This window comes from Monodelphis domestica, chromosome 1 (assembly GCF_027887165.1).
Source record: "Monodelphis domestica isolate mMonDom1 chromosome 1, mMonDom1.pri, whole genome shotgun sequence".
NCBI classification, from domain to species: Eukaryota; Metazoa; Chordata; class Mammalia; order Didelphimorphia; family Didelphidae; genus Monodelphis; species Monodelphis domestica.
In genome coordinates, this window is record NC_077227.1 from 333,476,399 (window position 1) to 333,495,911 (window position 19,513).

Sequence of the window (19,513 nt, forward strand, 5' to 3'; positions counted from 1 at the left end):
TTAAAAATTGTATTTAATTAATTAATTTAGAATATTTTTCCATGATTCCATGATTCATCTTCCTTCCCTCCCCTCTCCCCACACCCCTCTCATAGCTGACACACAATTCCACTGGGTTTTACTTGTGTCATTGATCAAGACCTATTTCCATATTATTGATGTTTACACTAGGGTGATTATTTAGAGTCTACATCCCCAATCATACCATATGATCAATCATGTTTTTCTTCTGCGTTTCTGCTCCCACGGTTCTTTCTCTGGATGTGGATAGTGTTCTTTCTCATAGGTCCCTCAGAATTGCCCTGGATCATTGCCTTGCTACTCCTAGAGAAGTTCAATAATGGAGATTTTAAAGGATGTGACATCTTTGTAGTATAATGTGTGCTTTGCCAGAATTGTATACCCTTTATCCTCATCTTTTCTTTTTAATTGCTAAAGAAAAGAATGTCAGTGTTATGTCTCCAAGTTAAAATTTCATGATTTATATTTCTTTACCACATTTTCTAAAAAAATTATAATAGCTAACATTTACATAGCATTTACTATTTGCCAGGCACTGTGCTAAGCCCTTTATAATTATTACATTGTTTTACCCTCACAACTATGGAAGGTAGGTACTATTATTATCTGCATTTAATAGATAAGGAATCTGAGGCAGACAAGTTAAGTGACTTGTAGCTAATGTTTATATAGGATTTACTATGTGCCAGACACTGTGCTAAATGCTTTATAATTATTATCCCATTTGATCCTCACAACAACCCTGGGAGATAGGTATTATTTCCCCCATTTTACAGATGAGGAAACTGTGGCAGAGATTGTGTCTTGCCCTCCTTCACATAGGTGGTATCAGACACTAGATTCTTGTCTCCAAGTCCATTGTGCCACCTAGTTGCCTTATTTTCTACATACAACTTTGAGGGCAACAACTCTTTGAAGCAGGTCGTGCAAATGTTATTCTCTCCATCTTATAGGTGATGAAACAACCTCTAAATAGTGGAATGAGTTACCCAGAATCACAGATGAATGTCAGAATCAGGATCCAAAACCCACTTTCTTGGTTTCCACTAACACCAAGTTGCCTGGAACTTGCAATGTGCTATGATACCCAAGAACATTTTATAACTCAATTCAGCAAATGTTTATTATGCCCACTGGTTCAGTGGAGAGCCCTGTGCTAGGAGAATTGAGAGATAACAAAGTTTGGTTAATACAATAACCCCAAAGGAACCTTTTGCTTGTGGATAGTAGAAGTTTAAAATTAACTCATTAAGCAGACAATGAATGGTTGGAGAGGTTAAAGCTCTTCAGATTAGAGCAAGTCACTTCAGAGTTTTCTCTGCCTTGTATTCACCCTTGGTCAGTAGTGTCCCCTCTTTCTGATTTAGAATGGCGTGGATGGGGTGGATGAAGGGTCTCTATGCCAGATATGTTCCAGGTAGTCTCCTAGGAACCCTTCCAGGGTAATCCCTGCCTCCTTTCCCTTTTCCTGCCTCCTCCTATGTGTTGTCTCTCCTTAGATTAGGGAGTTTACAATCCAATGCAGTAAGGGACTATCTTTCTTTTATTAATTCTGTCTCCAGTGCTTTCCAAAGCCCCTGGCACATAGAAGGCACTTCATTAATGTTTATTGTATTGGATTCATGGAAATCCCAGTGGGAATTCCAAGAGAAAATGTTACCACGATCACAATGGAGTTCATTTGGGGTAGGTTTGTGAATTCTTTTTAATTGAGGAAAAGACTTCCTATCTAACTTCAAGTCCTGTCTGCTGCTTTCAAGCTTCTGTATGCCCAGGTGCTTAGAGGACTGGTTCCCTGCAATAACTGTTGTTGTTGTTTTTGTTTTTGATGGCATACCCTCTCTTTTTCTTATCAGGTCCTATAGTGAGTCCTGTTTCTTATGTAATTTCAGGTGGTTTATTCAGCCTGTTTTCTGCCTCAGGTTTTCTGTAAAATGGACATAAATGTATAGAGCACTTCTCAACTATTAACTCCACAGCTGTTTATTGTGCACCTTATGATATGTTTATAGCTAGGCATGTAAAGCAGGTGAAAACAAAGCCCTGGTCTTTCAAGGAAATTACAATAATAAGAGCCTATTGCTCTAATGAGCACCGGATATGGAGACAAACCCCAAAGAGGTTTTAAAGCCCTACTTTGTCCTTGAGTAACCTTGGGTGAGTTACTTAATTTCTCTGGTCTCATTGCATTCATCTGTAGCATATGATCCCCAAGGCAGGGATTCTTAACCTAGAGTCCATGAACTTAGCTGTTTCCTTATTTTTTAGGATACTAAGTATCTGTTTTAAGGCAGAGTGATATGCACAAGGCAGTTGGGGTTGTGATTTGCCCAAGGTTACACAGCTAGGAAGTGTAAATGGCTGTTGAAAAGCATTTTTTCCTAACTATATTTCTGCATAATTGGTTTCCTTTGGTTTTCCTTGATTCCATTTTATGCATTCAAAACCATTATTCTGAGAAGGAGTGCATGGGCTTCAACAGATGGCCAGAGGCCCTTGACACAAAACGTTTAAGACTGCGGGCTCAAAAGTCTTTCCTAGCTCTTCATAGAATCATTTTAGGGTTTATGAAGCACTCTGCTTCTAACAAGCCTGTGAGGCAGCCAGCCTAGGTAGCATTACTGCTATTTTAAAACCACATGAGAAATTTTTGATCCCAAAGGGATCAAAAATAGGGGGCCAAAAGAAGCAGCTCTTTTTGTGGTGGCAAAGACCTGGAAACTGAAGAATCCATCAACTGGGAAATGACTGATCATGTGATAGATGATTATAATAGAATACTCTTGTGCCCTAAGAAATACTGAACAAGACAAAAAAAAACCCTGGAAACATTTAAAGCGATACAAAGCGAAGTAAGCAGAACCAGGAGAACATTAAACACAATAACAGCAATAATGCACCATAGTCACCTGTGTATGACTTAACTATTACCAGCAGTGCAAGAATCCAAGACAATTCCAAGTAACTCATGACGAAAAAGGTTAACCACCACCTTAGGAGGAATAGATGGAGTCTGAATATGGATTGAAGCATGTGATTTTTTACTTTATTCTCTTCATTTGTTTTTTCTTGTATAAACAACATGTATCATTTTACAACATGATCAATATGGAAATATGTATTTGTATAACACTTGTACAACTTATATTACTGTCTTGAGGGAAAGAAGGAGAGGAGAGAACAGAATCATAAAATGTCAGAAAATGATTATTAAAAACTGTATCAACTTGTAATCCAGGAAAGAAAAATATAATAAAAACTTCTTAAGAAACCACAATAATTTGTACTTAGGGCTACTGACTTTTAAGTCCAGTGTTTTCATTATCTCATGCTGATATCTTATATTTCCATGTAAGAATTCTGGAGGGTTTATGAAATGCTTCTTTACCCAAGCTCTGTGAAATAGGCGTCAATAAGTTAAAATACTAGGCATTTATTAAGCACCTGCTCTGGTGTTGTGTCAGGTTCTAGGGATACAAAAAATGAAACATTTCTTTCTTTTTAAAAAAATATTTTTCCATTTTTACAGGATTCATTTTCTTTTCCTTCCCTTTCCCCCTCTCCCCTTCTGGAGCCAATAAGTGCTCCAATGGGTTATACAAATGTGAAATGTTTCTTAATCCAAATAAATTCTACTGATTTTACAGATGAGGAAACTGAGGCTTAGAAAACATGAACTGATTTGCTACATCTCCAGCACGTGTCAGAGCTGAAACCAGGTCTCCTGAATCTGGGTCCTGTGCTTCTTCCCATTCTCACAACCTTTTCAGTTGGAGAGACAGAACTAACAGGTATGAAACAATTAGGCAACAAACAGTACAAGAAAAGACAGTCTGTGATTAGTGACTGTGTGACACAGATCATTTTTATGGCTTATCGTGGGTCTAATTGATAGGATGACACAGAAGAAATAATATCTAAGTAGGACCTGGAAGAAGGATTAATTTATTTCTATGCTCCAGTTTGTGACCTTTAATAAAGCTGTCTGTCTGAAAGATAATAATCTAGAGATGTCTGGTCCAGTCTTTTCATTTTGCAGATGAGGAAACAAAGGCCAAAAAAATGTTAAGCAGTTGTCCAACTGTTAGATAGCTAGCTAAATGGTTAAGTTAATGTTATTCATTCTTGGAATATTTTGTTGCTCTAGAGCCAGAACTTATTTATTGGCTACATTTTTTTCCCTAAACCCTTACTTCTGTCTAAGAATCTGGGTTTAGAATTCTTTTTTATAATCTGTCTTAGAAACCTGGATTTCAATCTTTGGCTCAGCTCTTTACAACTAACCAATCAATCAATCAATAAGTATTTTTTTTTTTGCTTTTCAATATAATTTTTTTCTTTACTAAAAGGGATTTTATTCTTTTTTTAATTTTTGAATTAGTTTATTTAGTCAATTTAGAACATTATTCCTTGGTTACAATAATCTCCCTATTTCCCTCCCTCCCCTCCACTCACCCTTCCTGCAGCCAACGCACAATTTCATTGGGTATTTCTTGTGTCCTTGATCAGAACCTATTTCCATGCTGTTGGTGTTTGCATTAGGATGTTCATTTAGGTTCTACCTCCCCAGCCATGTTCCCTTAACCCATGTATTCAAGCAGTTGTTTTTTTTCTGTGTTTCTACTCCCACAGTTTTTTCTCTGAATGTGGATAGTGGTTTTTCTCTTAGAGTCCTCCAAGTTGTTCAGGATCACTGCATTGCCACTAATGGAGAAGTCCATTACATTTGATTGTACCACAGTGTATCAGTCTCTGTGTACAATGTCTTCTGGTTCTGCTCCTTTTGCTCTGCATCACTTCCTGGAGGTTGTTCCAGTTCCCTTGGAATTCCTCCACTTTATTATTCCTTTTAACACAATAGTATTCCATCACCAACATATACCACAATTTGTTCAGCCATTCCTCAATTGAAGGGCATCCCCTCATTATCCAATTTTTTGCCACCACAAAGAGTGCAGCTATGAATATTCTTGTACAAGTCATTTTCCTTATCTCTTTGGGGTACAAACCCAGCAGTGCTATGGCTGGATTAAATGGCAGATAGTCTTTTAGTGCCCTTTGGGCATAGTTCCAAATTGCCCTCCATAATGGTTGGATCAATTCACAACTCCACTAGCAATGAATTAATGTCCTGACTTTGCCACATCCCCTCCAGCATTCATTACTTTCCTTTGCTGTCATGTTAGCCAATCTGCTAGGTGTAAAGTGATACCTCAGAGTTGTTTTGATTTGCATCTCTGATTATAAGAGATTTAGAACATTTTTTCATGTGCTTATAAATAGTTTTGATTTCTTTAACTGAAAATTGCCTATTCATGTCTGTTGCCCATTTATCAATTGGAGAATGGCTTGATTTTTTGTACAACTGATTTAGCTCTTTATAAATTTGAGTAATTAGACCTTTGTTGGAGTTTTTTATTATGAAGATTGTTTCCCAATTTGTTGCTTCCCTTCTAATTTTGGATGCATTAGTTTTGTTTGTACAAAAGCTTTTTAATTTGATGTAATCAAAATTATTGATTCAATATAATTAAAAAAATATTTTTCCATGGTTACATGATTCTTGTTCTCTCCCTCCCCTCTTCCCTCTCACCTCCCAGAACTGACAAGCAATTTCACTAGGTTATACATATATTATCCCTCAAAATCCATTTCTAAATTATTCATTTTTGTAACAGAGTAGTCTTTTAAAAGCAAAACCCCAAATCATATACCCATATAAACAAGTGATAAATCATATGTTTTCTTCTGCATTTCTATTCCCACATTTATTTTTCTAGATGTGGATAGCGTTCTTTCTCACAAGTCCTTCAGAAATGTCCTGGATCATTGCATTGCTTTTAGTAGCAAAGTTAGTTACATTTGATTGTCCCACAGTGTTTCAGTTACTATATATAATTTTCTCCTGATTCTGTTTATTTTATTCCACATCAATTATTTGGTAAAAATATATATATTAAAATTTAATTAACTATTTCCTAATTACATAGTTTTAAATTTAAGATTAATTTTTAAAAACTTTAAGTTCCAAATTTTCTCTCTCCCTTATGCCTCTCCTTCATCCCTTGAGAAGGTAAGCAATATTATATAAATTATATTACATGTGAAATCATACAAAACATATTTCTATGCTATATAGGGTTGCAAAAACAAAACAATGATTATCAAGAAACATATAGAAAATGAAAAAATATGCTTCAATATGTCTTTGGAATTCATCAGTTCTCTCTCTGGACTTCGATAGCTTTCTTTCATCATGGGTTCTTTTGGAATTGTCTTGAATCATTGCCTCAATCAGAGTAGCTATATCCTTCACAGTTGATCATCCTTGCACCATTGCTGTTGCTGCATACAAGGTTCTGATTCTGCTCACTTTACTTTGCATCACATTTTCTTGAACCATCCTGTTCATTATTTCTTATAAAACAATAGTATCCCATCATAATCATTTACTACAACTTGTCCATCCATTCCTCAAATATTGGATATCCTCTAAATTTCCAATTTTTTGCCAACACAAAAAAAGAGCTGCTATAAACATTTTGATACAAATAGTTCCTTTCCCCTTTTTTCTTTGATCTCTTTGGGATACTGACCTATTGGTGCGATTGCTGTGCCAAAGGGTAAGCAAAATTTTATAGCCCTTTGGCTCTAGATCCAAGTTGTTTTCCATAATGGTTGAATCAGTTCACAACTCCTCCAACAGTGCATTAGTGTCCCAATCTTGCAAGATCCCTCCCAGCATTTGTAATTTTCCTTTTCTGTGTCATTTGCCAGTATGATAGGTGTGTGGTAATATTTTAGAGATGTTTGAATTTACATTTCTATAATCAAAAGTGATTTAGAGTATTTTTACACGACTGTTGATAGCTTTGATTTCATCTTCTGAAACCTTTCTGTTCATATCCTTTAATCACTTGCAGAATGGCTTATATTTTTTTACAAATTTGGCTCAGTTCTCTATATATTTGAGAAATTAGACCTTTATCAGAGAAATTTGCTGTAAAGCTTTTCTCCCAGTTTTCTCCTTTCCTCCTAATTTTCACTGCATTGGTTTTATTTGTGCAAAAAAATTTAATTTGATGTAACCAAAATTATCTATTTTGTATCCTGTAATGCTCTTGGTCTCTTGCTTAGTCATAAATCCTTTCCTTTTCCATAGATCTGACAGGTAAATTAGCCCATGTTTCTTTAATTTTCCAACCTGAATACAAATATTGAATAATAGAGGTGATAATGGACATTCTCACTTCACCTCTGTTCTTATTGGGAAAGCTTCAAGTTTATCCCTATTGCAGATAATGCTCTTGGTTTTAGATAGATAACTATTTTTTATTTTAAAAAGACTCTGGGGGCATCTAAATGGCTCATTGAATTGAGAGCCAGGCTAAGAGACAGGAAGTCATGGGTTCGAATATGATCTTAAATACTTTTTAGCTGTGTGACTCTGGACAAGTCACTTCATTGCCTAGGCCTTACTGTTCTTCTACTTTGGAACCAATACTCAATATTGATTCCAAGGCAGAAGGTAAGGGTTTTCTAAAAAAGAAAGAAAGATTTAATTGATTCCCTTGCTTTCTAGTGTTTTTAATAGGAATGGGTGTTATATTTTGTCAAAAGCTTTTTCTGCATCTATTAATGCTTATTGATTGATTGCTACATTATTACTAATTCTGTGACTCTCAATCTTAGTTTACTTATAGGTAAAAAGGGAGATTAAACTTCACTACATGTATTCCTCTCAGACTTTCTGTCTAATTCAAAAGAGGTTGTATAAAAATTAAAGCTACTAATTCAGTAAATGGAAGGAAATATAAAAGAAATGGAAGAAGTCAGACTATTAAGGTTCCCATGTGAACTGATTCCTTAGGAATGATGATCATCTTTTGTAATATCTATCTGTTGAGTTTTTGGAGGGAAAAAAAAAAGGCTTTTCTGTCATTTTATGCAATAGCGCACAGTTGAAAGACTGTTGGACTTAGACTCAGGAAGTCTGGATTTGAATCCTGACCCTGACAATTGCTAACCATGTAACCCACAATAAGTCATTTCTCAGAGCCTGAGTTTCCTCAATTGTAAAGTGAGGGGGAAAAAAAACAACAAACTACTCTAGATATGGCTGGGTGGTACAATGGGTAGAGTTCTGGGCCTGGAGTCAGGAAGACTTGGGTTCAAATCCTATCTCAGATACTCACTTACTGTGTGATCCTCTGTAAGTCATATAATCTTTGCTTCAGTTTCCTTAACTGTAAAATGGGGATAATATCAGTACCTACCTCACAGGGTAATTATAAGAATCTAATGAGATAACATGCATAAAGTGCCCAGCAAACCTTACAAAATTGTGTGAATACTAATATTATCATTATTACCTTTCTCCCAGGATTGTCTTGAGGAAAGCCCTGTCAACTTTATAGTGTTTTATAAATGTGTTTTTATTATTTTCTCGGAAGTTTCTACTTCAATAAACCACGAAACCTTGGCGGGCTTTAGTTTCTTCAATTGTAAAATGAAGAGTTTGGACTATGACCTCTAAGGTCTCTAGCAATTCTAATGTCTAATACTGTGATCTTATATGCATTATATGCATTTTTTAGAAGTCAAAGATCCCTGAAGAAGGGACATAAGTAAATCTTCTGTGGCGCTGTTATTATTCTTTTATTATAGGCCTGTTTTGAATAGTACTAGTGTCAGTGGCAGAGGAAATGCTGACTTGGCCATTATAAATGGCACTCCATTCTGAGAGTCAGAAGGCTTGTGTTATGAAAGGGTGGTGCTGGCCTTATTGTTTAATGTGGTAAAAACCCCTTGGGCTGTGGCATTTGGATTGCATGGGAAACATCTTATGTTTCAGGAAGGGGCTTGATGAAAATATTGTTGTCTGAGAGGGAGATGAACATTTTTAAAAGGCAAAATTGTACTTTTTAACAGTCTGGGTGTGGGTTTTTTTTTCCCCTGATGGGTTACTCCAGACCCTTCTCTCTTCCAGTGCTCACTCTCCTCTCCTCCTCATTCCTGCCCCAATCTCTTCATTTATAGCCATATAATCTAACTTTCATTTTTCCGTCCAGGAAACTGAAACTTCTCAAGTTTAAATCACTTGCCTTAGATCCCCCAGGCTGTAAGCAGCATCTGAGCCCTTCTCTCCATTCACACCTACTATCTTAATTCTTTTTTTTTTTAAGTTAATTTATTTAGTCAATTTAGAACATTATTCCTTGTTTACAAGAATTATATTCTTTCCCTTCCTCCCCTCCCCCCAGCCTTCCCACTATCTTAATTCAAGCCCTCATCACCTCTTACCTAGATTGTTGTTGCATCAGCCTGCCTCCAGTCTCCAGGCTTCTGCCAAAGTACTTTTCTTTATGTGTAGATCTGACTATGTGACCCCCTACTCAATCCGCTCCGGTGACTCCCTAGTGCCTTTAGGAGAAAATATAAATTCCTTTTTTTTTTCAACTTTTGGAGCCTTCTATCCCCATTGGAGGGTATCATTGTGCCTCCATCATGAGATCTAGCCAGACTTGTCTTTTTCTCCATCCCTCACACGTAATACTGTACATCTCCCATCTCTGAACATTTGCACTGACCCTCTGTTATGCCTGGAATTACTCTCCTAACCTCTACTTCACAGTCCCACTTTGTCTTTAAAGTACTATCTTTTGCATGAAGTTATATCTGATCCTCCCACTAAAGTTAGTGCCTTCTCTTCTCTCACTCAACCTTGTATTGAACTACTTACTTTATGTACTTACTTCATATTTATTCTGTATCTTTTTATATATGAACTTCCTGTCTCCTGTTAGAATTTGTGGTCTTTCATTCTTCGTATTTGATTATCTAGCATCAAGCACCATGTCTGGTATAGAGTAAGCAATTAAAACATACTTCTTGTGGCAGTTTGGTGACTCAGGGGATGCAGAGCCAAGCCTGAAGATGGGAGATCTTGGGTTTAAGTCTGGCCTCAAACACTTCTTAGCTGTGTAATCCTGAGTAAATCACTTAACCTCATTTGCCTAGCCTTTATCACCCTTTTGCTTTGGAACTGATACTCAACATTGATTCTAAGACAGAAGGTGAGGATTTAAAAAATACTTGTTGATTGATTGATTGGTTTAAGTATCAGAGTCAATGTCAGAAACCCAGATCTTTGACTCCAAGATCAGTGCTCTTTCCAATATGCCTTTTTATACAATGAGAATTTTGGCATCTTGCCTTATATAATTTGCTGCCTTATTGAGCTATGGGCCAATTTTTAGCAGTCTGATGTCTAGAATTATCTTTCTGACTCTACAGATGACTTCAAAAAGTAGAAATATTTGAGAAATAGCATCGATCCATATCACCTCAAACTGAGATATGCCATTCATTTGACTTGATTGATAAAGAGAGAAACAGTGATTTTCTGATTGGCTGAGGTGTCTGGAGATTTTTGCTTTGTTGATGTAGAGAGAGCTGTGCAGGTATAGTGATTGCTATGTATTTTGGGGCAGGAAGTTAACTGGGAATTGGGTTACTTTATTTGAGAAGTTCTTCTCACTGGAAATGTTTGTATAGGAACTATGTTTCCTCTGGTCCAGAATGTTATACAGGGAAATTCATCCTTTGCATAAGGATTGAATTGGGTGACTTCAGAGTTATAACTCTAAGAGTCTATGGACCAGAATGCAGTCAGGAGTTTGCCATACTCCCCAATAGACAGGTTGGTTTTGATACCTCTAGTAGCATGTTTCTTAAGAGTTTTAGTTGAACATGCTTAATCCAAGAATAATGGGTGTCCTCTACACTTGTTGCTGAATACATACATTTGATAGCAGGAGTTCTTAACCATTTTATTTTTGTTTGCTGTGAACCCCTTTGGGGAGTCTATTTTAAATCTCTAGATCATTTTTCAGAGTCATGTCTTTAAAAAAAAACCAAATACATAGACTTATAAAGGAAGCCATTTCCATTGAAATATAATCAAAATATTAAATTTATATTTAAAAATATTATTATATTATTATATTATATATTAATATTATTATATTATATATTATTATATTATTAATTATATATTATTATATATTATTTATTATTATATTTAGTATATATTATAATAATAATATTAAAAATATTAAAATTAAAATTAAAATTAAAAAATATTAAAAAGCCATTTCACAGATCCCAGGTTAAGAATCCATGCTATAGACCAGTGATGGTGAACCTTTTAGAGCCTGAGTGCCCAAACTGCAACCTTTAAACTGTTTGTGAGCCCCCCACCTTACCCCAGACAGGGGAGGAAGGAAACACTCCCATTGAGCTACTGGGCAGAGGGGCAGGTCATGAGAGAAATGTCTTCAGGCACAGGTGGAGAGGAGGGAAGGGAGAGCAGCTTCCTCTGGCATGCATGCCGTAGGTTTGCTGATATGATTATAGACTGACAAATGATTTTTTAGTGCCTTGGTAGGGGGTAGCATATGTCAGACCCCTTTTAACCCTCTTGTCATTTTTTTATTTCCATAAAGAAAATTGAAGATCATAAGCCTAATTATCCAAACAAGTTAATGATTAACCCTCTTCTATATATAGAATAAAATAGTTTTAGAGTTAATGACTGAAAAATGCTTTTGAGTTCTCCAGATAAAAAGTAGTGCCACATACAAATAAAAGGCTAACCTGAGTTTGTGCTTGGGGGAATGATTGATTCTTTTGCCCAACTGTCCTTGTAGCAATGAGCTTGAGAAGTAGAGATTTTCTTCAGGTAGGTGACTTACTAGAGATGTGGCATGCAGTCTGAATTCTTGGAAGATTTAGCCAACAGAGTGCTGGACTGGTTTCTGGAAAACTTTTTTAGAGTTACTGGTACCCCACTAGATACAGTACTTCAGAGAGTCTGCCCCAGATAGAATACATGGTGAATACTCTCTCTTACCTGGATCCTAGACTTCAATTAATTCATTCTAAGATTACATTAAGAGGCAGTAGAGTGTAAAGGTTATTGAACTGGCCTTAGGAGTCTCCTCTTTGACCTATACTGTTTGTGTGATCCTGGGCAAGTTAATTAACCTCTTAATACCTGAAGCAGCTTTCTTCCTTTTCTCTTTTTCTCTGCCTTTTGCTTTCTCCTTTTTTCTCTCTCTCTCTGTTTCCTTCTTTCTCTTTTTCTCAATTCTCTCTCTTCCTCTCCCTCTCCCTCCCTCCTTCTCCCTCTCTCTCTGTCTCTGTCTCTGTCTCTGTCTCTGTCTCTCTCCCTCTCTCCCTCTCTCCCTCTCTCCCTCTCTCCCTCTCTCCCTCCCTCTCTCCCTCTCCCCCCCTCCCTCTCTCTCCCCTTCTGTACCAGTTCTAAGGATCTTTCAGACCTAGCTCCAGAAATTTTCTAAGACTAAGTTGCAGAAAGAGCCTGCTTTGGTAGAGGAAGATCTTCCTTGGTAGTTCCTTATGCTTATGAAATCTCAGAATCAATTTTTAAAAATTACATTATTGATCTATATCCAACTTGTAGAGTACTTAAGCCATGAGAATTAGAAGGACCTTTAGAAATACTTTTTCCAACACAGAATTAATAATTTCCCAGCAGAGCTGTTAAAAAACCAACCAAACAAAAATCTACCACCTTAGAATCACAGAACATGTCAGAATTGGAAGCTTTCCCTGACATCTCAGGTGAAAGTGAGCTTTCCTTCCTCAAATTTCTTTGTGGCATTTTGTCTACTACTCTCTTTTATACTTGCTATCACAATTAAAGTTAATTGTTTATGTCTCCTCTCTCCCTCTCCAACCATCTGCCCTACATTGGACTGTAATAGATCTCCTTGAGAATCTTTCAAAGAGGATATTTTTGATACAAGTTTGTATAATTGAATTTTGTTCGAAGGCACCACAGAATCATATGGGACATGGGACATTGGGACTAAAATGCCCTTCAGAATCATAGAACTCAGGAATGTCGGAGTTTAGGCAGCATCTACTCCCTAGGTTAGAGAGGAAGATTTGATCTATTTGGGGAGGAAGGAAGATGGGATATTTCTTTTTGTAACCTCCTGGTATAACGTCCATTTCTGACAAATTTTTCTTTAGGGGGTTCTATTGCTACAGTTCCTAAAAGTATTTGATAGAGTTACTAAGAACTGACAGGAAACTCCCTCCAGGAACCTGGAGAACTGGAACAGGGCCAGGTAACAAGACTGAGGCCAACACAGAACTACGTGCAGCATGTAAACCCAGGAACATTCAGTGATGGGAGTTTCCTTTGTAATGTGCATGTTGGTTGAATTCAGTCTGCTCCACACAAATGTTTCACTTCATCAGTTAATGTTCTGGTAATTAAGAACAGAGTTCTAGACAAAGGAAAGGAATCGCTTTTGGTAATGCTTTGTTTTGGGCATTTATCGATCATTTATTTGTTTCAAAGCTCTAGCAGGTTCCAGTGGTTTTTGCAAACCTAACCTGAAAACTGTTAGAGGGAATTTATATTAGGTAGGAAATAAAAACAATGAAGAGTCTATTAAAGCCCATTTTTCAAAGGTTTTTTATGTGGGTAAAATGTAGAATTCTAGAAGCTCATATGGGACTTCAGAACATAGGATGGTCAAGCGTGCAAAGAAATACAGAATAGGCTTAGTTTTTTGTTTTTGTTTTTTTAAAAACCCTTATCTTCTATCTTAGAATATATGCTAAAGTATTAATTTCAAGGCAGCAGAGTTGTAAGGACTAGGGTTAAGTAACTTCTCCATAGTCACAGAGCTAGGAAATGTCTGAGGCATATTTGAACTCGGGACCTCCTGTCTCCAGCCCTGGCTCTGCTGAGCCTAGAATAGGTTTACAAACAAACTGACCATACCATTCTCCTAGCTCCCTATTGACCCTAGGAAAAAATACTTTATGTTTCAACCCGTTAGTTAGACCCTTGCACGATTTGTTTTCAATGTACTTTCCCAAAGTTACTTCTATTTTTATCCTCCCTCCCATCACAAACTCTTCATTCTAGCCAAGTGAACTACTTGGTATTTCCCAAGTGTGGTTCTGTTTCTCTGGTCTTGGTGCCTTTGCTCAGTTCCCATGCCTAGAATGTACTCCTTCCTCAGGTCCACCTATTAAAATTCTTAATTTCCTTCAAGGCTCAGTTTTGGGTTTAGTACATTTTTTTCTCCACAATTATCATCCATTTACCTATTCTGTGTCCTTGCATTCTAATGTAGAGCAAGGATTTTGTTTTTTCCCTGAACTTAACATTGTGCCTAGTATATTCTAGGAGCTTAATAAATGCCTGATTACTTAACTTTCAGTTTTCCTAAGCCTGTAACTTATGGGATTATATTTCATTATGTGCCCATTTCTGCCTCTGAATTCCTATCATTTATGCATGACATTAATATGCATATTAACAAATGTCTGTTCAGTTGAACTGGTCTGAATTGGATTCATATATCGGTACTTTTCCCCCACAACAACGTGAAGTATGTCCTGAAAACGTCATCCATTTTGAACCTCATCACTCAGCTGAAGGACCAGTCACTTAGTCTTCCATATTCATAAGGTGATTATGAGAAAATCACTTTGAAACCCTTAAGACTCAGTATAAATGAGTTATGGCATCGGGCATAGAGAGCTAACTTTGGAGCCATGGTGACTTGCCTCTAACACAGAAACAGAGATTTAGAGTATAACCCAAGTCATATGGAATGTCCACAGAGGACTAGTACATCTTACATGAAGGTTTGCGGAGCCCTTTGCAGGGCTGCTCATCTACCTTGGTGTCCACCTGTGTCTTGATTCTCATCTGTGGCTCCAAGAAGTCGTAACATATGAAGCAGCAGCCATACTTCAGTGAAGCCTTCTTGGTAGACAGGCTAAACTAGGTTGAGGGTAATTGATAGGCTCAGATCCATTGGTGAGTTAGGAGGTGTCCACTCCAAGCATGTGAAGACTTCCCTCTGCAGAATGGATAGACGAGAGCAATTTGTTCCAACAGCCATGAAGGTATCTGAAGCGAGCACTATGGAGTGCTTAGAGTTTATTCAGCCATCAAAGTTACCAATGTCATCTACAAGGTCATATATCCTGGGCCATCGCCAGACTTCTGTCCTATCACTGGACTGCCATGACTGGAAAAGAAAGTGAGACTGATGACTGTGTACCTCTGCCTCACTTAAATCCAGTGTATGCAAAAGCAAAGACATCACCCCATGATAATACTGGTCCTCTTCAGAAACAAAAATGAAAATTGAACAACAAGTATGCAATCCTGAACAAGTCTCTCAAACTCTCATTGCTTTAGGCAACTCTCTTAAGACTGTAAGTGGCAGAGAAGCTGTTGACCTGCATTCAGAGAGGGATTCTTTTGGGAGTTCCCAATAATCAGTGAAGTCACAAGTCCAGTCCTATCCCTAACCTTATTATTATTATCTAATCATAATATCTCATTTAACAAAGAAGGAACTGAAGCTCAGAGAGGTTGTCATAATTTATTCTAACCCTCTATAACCTCCTTCCTGTCAAATGATGAACTATTCTTCACTTGAATAGCTCCAGTGATAAGAAACTCACTATTTACCAAAGCATCCTATTCCACTTCTGAATAGCTTTGTCAAGAAGTTCTAACTTCCCACAACTTCTCTTAATTGTTCCTACTTTTTCCTTGAGGAAGCCAAGGAGAACAAAGCTTATCCCTTTTCTATGTGATTGACCTTCAAACATTTGATGACAAGATCACAGATCTATGTCTGTAATATGCATTAGAAGTAATCAAACCCAACTTTTTCATTTTATAGGTGAGGAAATTGGGACCAGAGGGGTTAGTGACTTTCCCAAAGTCACCCAAATCTCAAATAACAGAGCTAGGTCCTCTGTCAAAGGAAAACAAACAAACAAACAAAACTGTACTCTATATTATGGATACACACTTTCCCAAAGACTTGCTCGTGCTTTATTATATAATTTAAAATATTCTCAAATAACAGGCAACATTCCATAGTGAAGATTAATCAAGGGTTCAGAGATTGAGTAACAGTCTCAGAACAATGCTAATTTAAATGTTGACACACCCTAGAGACTCATTTTCCTAATGCCTCTTATCATCTCTCTCTCTGTCTCTGACTGTGTCTGTCTCTCTGTCTCTGTCTCTCTCTCTTTCTCCTCTCCCCCCTTCCCCCACAGCTCTCAAGAGATAACTTCAGTCAACTGAAATAGTCAAAGATGACTTCTTTTAGTTTGATCATTACCCTAATAGTATCATGGAGGAGTTCTTCCTGAGCTGACAGCATTCTGTCAAATCGTTATTTACTCTATTGGTTCAAATGTGTGCTATACTTTCCACCCCAAATTTGGGATGTCTAAAATCTGAGGGCAGCCTATAATTGGTGGTGTTTTTTTAGTGTGTTTATATATCTTTCCTCCTATATATGTCTTATTTTAGGGCAGTTCTTATGTGACATCTCATTCTGAAGGTAGTATAAGTTACTGAAAATGTGCTGATGTTACAGTTAAGAGGTCCTAGGCTCAAATCTTCCTTTATAGTTTATAGTTGGATAAAGAGAGGCAAATCATCCAAGTTCTCTGAACCTCAGTTTCTTCATCTATGAAATAAATGTAATATCTACCTCACAGGATTGTTGACGGATTCAGATGAGTATAAGATATCAGTATATTGGTTTTTTCATTTAGGATAACCTGTAATTGAGGCAGCATGATGACATTGTGGACAGGGTACTGGACCTGAAGTCAGGAAGATTCAAGTTCAGATCCTGTCTCTGATATTTTCTAGGTCTGTGACCATAGTAAGTCACTTTATATTATACTTTATTAGTTTCTTCATCTGAACAATAAGGATTATAATAGCATCTACATCTCAGCTGTTATGTGAGCATCAAATGTGATAATATTTGTAAAGTACTTTCCAGCCTTAAAGCTATATAAATTATTATTATTTGGATCAATGTTATTTTAAAAAAAGAAATAAGTTCATAATCACTCATATTTATATGGAATTTAAAAGTTTAACAAAGTGTTTATTTGCAACAACCCGCAGAAGAATAGTATAGAGATAATATTTTGATCTCTGTTTTATATATTGTAGGCTCTCGCCAGCAAGAAGCCACAAGATAAGAAAGAGAGAGAAAGGATAGTAGTTTAGGATTCCGTGAGGGGCGTGACGGAGCTAAGTTCAAGATGTCAGAAATGAGTCAGAAACCAGGCCGTATTGATTACCATGGAGCCACAGCCATACTCCAACCACTGAACTTCTAAAAAGGCTAAAACCATCCAGTGATCCAGATTTAACACTACACCGGTCAGAGGATGATATAGCTTGGCTGAGAGAATAAACAGAGTATAATAGGATGAATTAGAGAGTGCTAGGTATTAGCATTGGAAAAGAGAGAAACCTGGCCAAAGGCCAGGTTTCAGGTGAGAGATAGAGAGGAGAGAAAAAGAGAAGAGATAGGGTTAGGCAATCCTGTGAGGTCTCAGAGATCGAGATGGATTCGAGCTCTCCTTTTAATCTCTTTGATATGCAAATGTACCCAATACATATTGATGAGTTACATAGTGTATTGCCATTGGTTAATTGCAAAATACGACAAGGTGAAGGTGGGGTTTTATCCCAGGTGAGTAAGGCAAAAGGAAGTAAGATTTTGCGCCCTAATCCTAGCAATGCTGGGAACAGAGTTCATTGCCATGCGCGGAATGGCCATGTACCCACACACAGTCTTTGCATCTTAATTATACATGTGGCAGGACTGCTACATATATGAATAAACAGACTTCAAAAAGTTAAATGATTTACCTATGATCACACAGATAGAATCAGAGATCATAGGCCTGGAGCTAGAAAGGACCTCAAAAGGGCCTGGTCCTAGTACAAAGTCACCATTCAAGAATTTAGGTTGGAGATATGAGTAAATTGGGGGAGAGGTATAGAACCTCTGAACATGAAAAAGAAATATCTTATAATAGAAAAATAATATGAATAATAATAATCTAAGAGGTAAAATCAGAAGAAAGCAACTCCTCCATAAGTATAAATAGAGCCTCGGGGGAAAATACCTTGATGACTGGGAATTCAAGAGTATATGGAAGAAATAAACAAGAGATGAAAGATGAAATTAGAGCTCATGAGGGAAAATAATAAAGGAATGGATAGCTTTGAGCAAAAGGTGAAAAGCATCAACTCAGTAGTGTACTCCCTAAAAAACAGGACAAAGGAAACAACTAAATGATTTAATTAGATTACAAAAAAATTAGAATAAAGTCAAAAGACAAAAACAAACTAGAAGGCTGGTGAGTTATCAAAAAACAGCTGACCTGGAAAGCAAGTCAAGGAGATAGAATTTTAAATTTATTAGATTCCATTAAAAAATATGACCAAATAAAATCATGTTACATTTCAAGAAATCATAGAAAAAAATGGTTCAGATCTATTAAAGCCAGAGAGAAAAGTTTAAGTAGAAGGAAGACACCATTTACTTGCTTTAAGAAATACTGAACTAAAAATACCCAAGAATGTCAGCCAAAACCCACAGCTTCCTAGTCTAAGAAAAAATATCTCAAGTAGCCAGAAAGAAAGAATTCAAGTATCAAGGAATCACAGTAAGATTCACATAAGACTGTACCCTCTATATAGCAAGAATAAATTTTGGGACATATAACTTCTCCTGCAAAGTTGAATACAATATTGCAGGAGATAAAATGGACTTTTAATAGAATTGAGGATATTCAAGCATTCTTGATGAAAAAACCAATATAGGGTAGAATCTTTGAAGTCCAACCATAAGAGATGAGAGGAAGAGAAATAAATATACTTTGAGCAATTAGAAAAGACTAAATCATAGTCTAGTTGCTTATATATAAACAGGAAGAAGAGGGAAATGTCTCTTCAGAATCCAATTGTCTTAAGTATTCATAGACCGATTAAAAAAAGAAAATTCAGGGCCTAGGGCTTAGTTGGCTTTTTTTTTTTCAGCCGCCTTGGATTTTAGAGAGGAAAGAAAAAGGAGAGAAAAGAGAACGTTAAGGAAGAAATTAAGAAACAGAAAGAATTTATTCTTTCCCATAATTGAAGTGCTTAAGAAATATACAAATATGGTATAGGGGAGCAAGCATCTCATGAACCTCTCTCTTACCTGTCTTGGACATATGTACATACAGGGTTTTATAAAGAAACAAATGTAATTCATCAGGTGACATGATGGGGACGTGAAGAAGGGTGAGTGGAACATAACATGGAAAGTAAACTGGAGGAATAAGCAAAACAAATTTCAGCTTCAAATGGTAAAGCACAAAGTAGAGATTAAAAGTATAAAAGGTGTTTTAAAATATTAGGGATGGGGTCTGAACTGTGTGAAGAGAGAAGCTCAGGAGTAAGAACAGATCCTTTCAATTGGAGAATACTAGAGGTAGTTGGAGGGGATCAGGAATGATAGGCACTTTATATAATAAATGTAATTAAAACATCTTTAAATATACACATATACATATGATTTGTGATATTTGTTACTATTAACAATTTATTTAG

The 19,513-nt window shown here is 36.6% G+C and overlaps 1 protein-coding gene across 3 annotated transcripts in view; it reads left to right on the forward strand.

Moving 5' to 3' along the window:
- Positions 1 to 19,513, forward strand: part of SYNE3 (spectrin repeat containing nuclear envelope family member 3) — a 188,086-nt gene that overhangs the window by 18,658 nt on the left and 149,915 nt on the right. The window contains exon 2 of one of the 3 annotated variants that reach the window (XM_007473629.2): positions 3,669 to 3,812. The exons of the other annotated variants lie outside the window; for them this stretch is intronic. The gene's annotated coding sequence lies outside the window, so the exon portion shown is untranslated. The remainder of the gene's footprint in view (positions 1 to 3,668; positions 3,813 to 19,513) is intronic. 3 annotated transcript variants of the gene reach the window in all.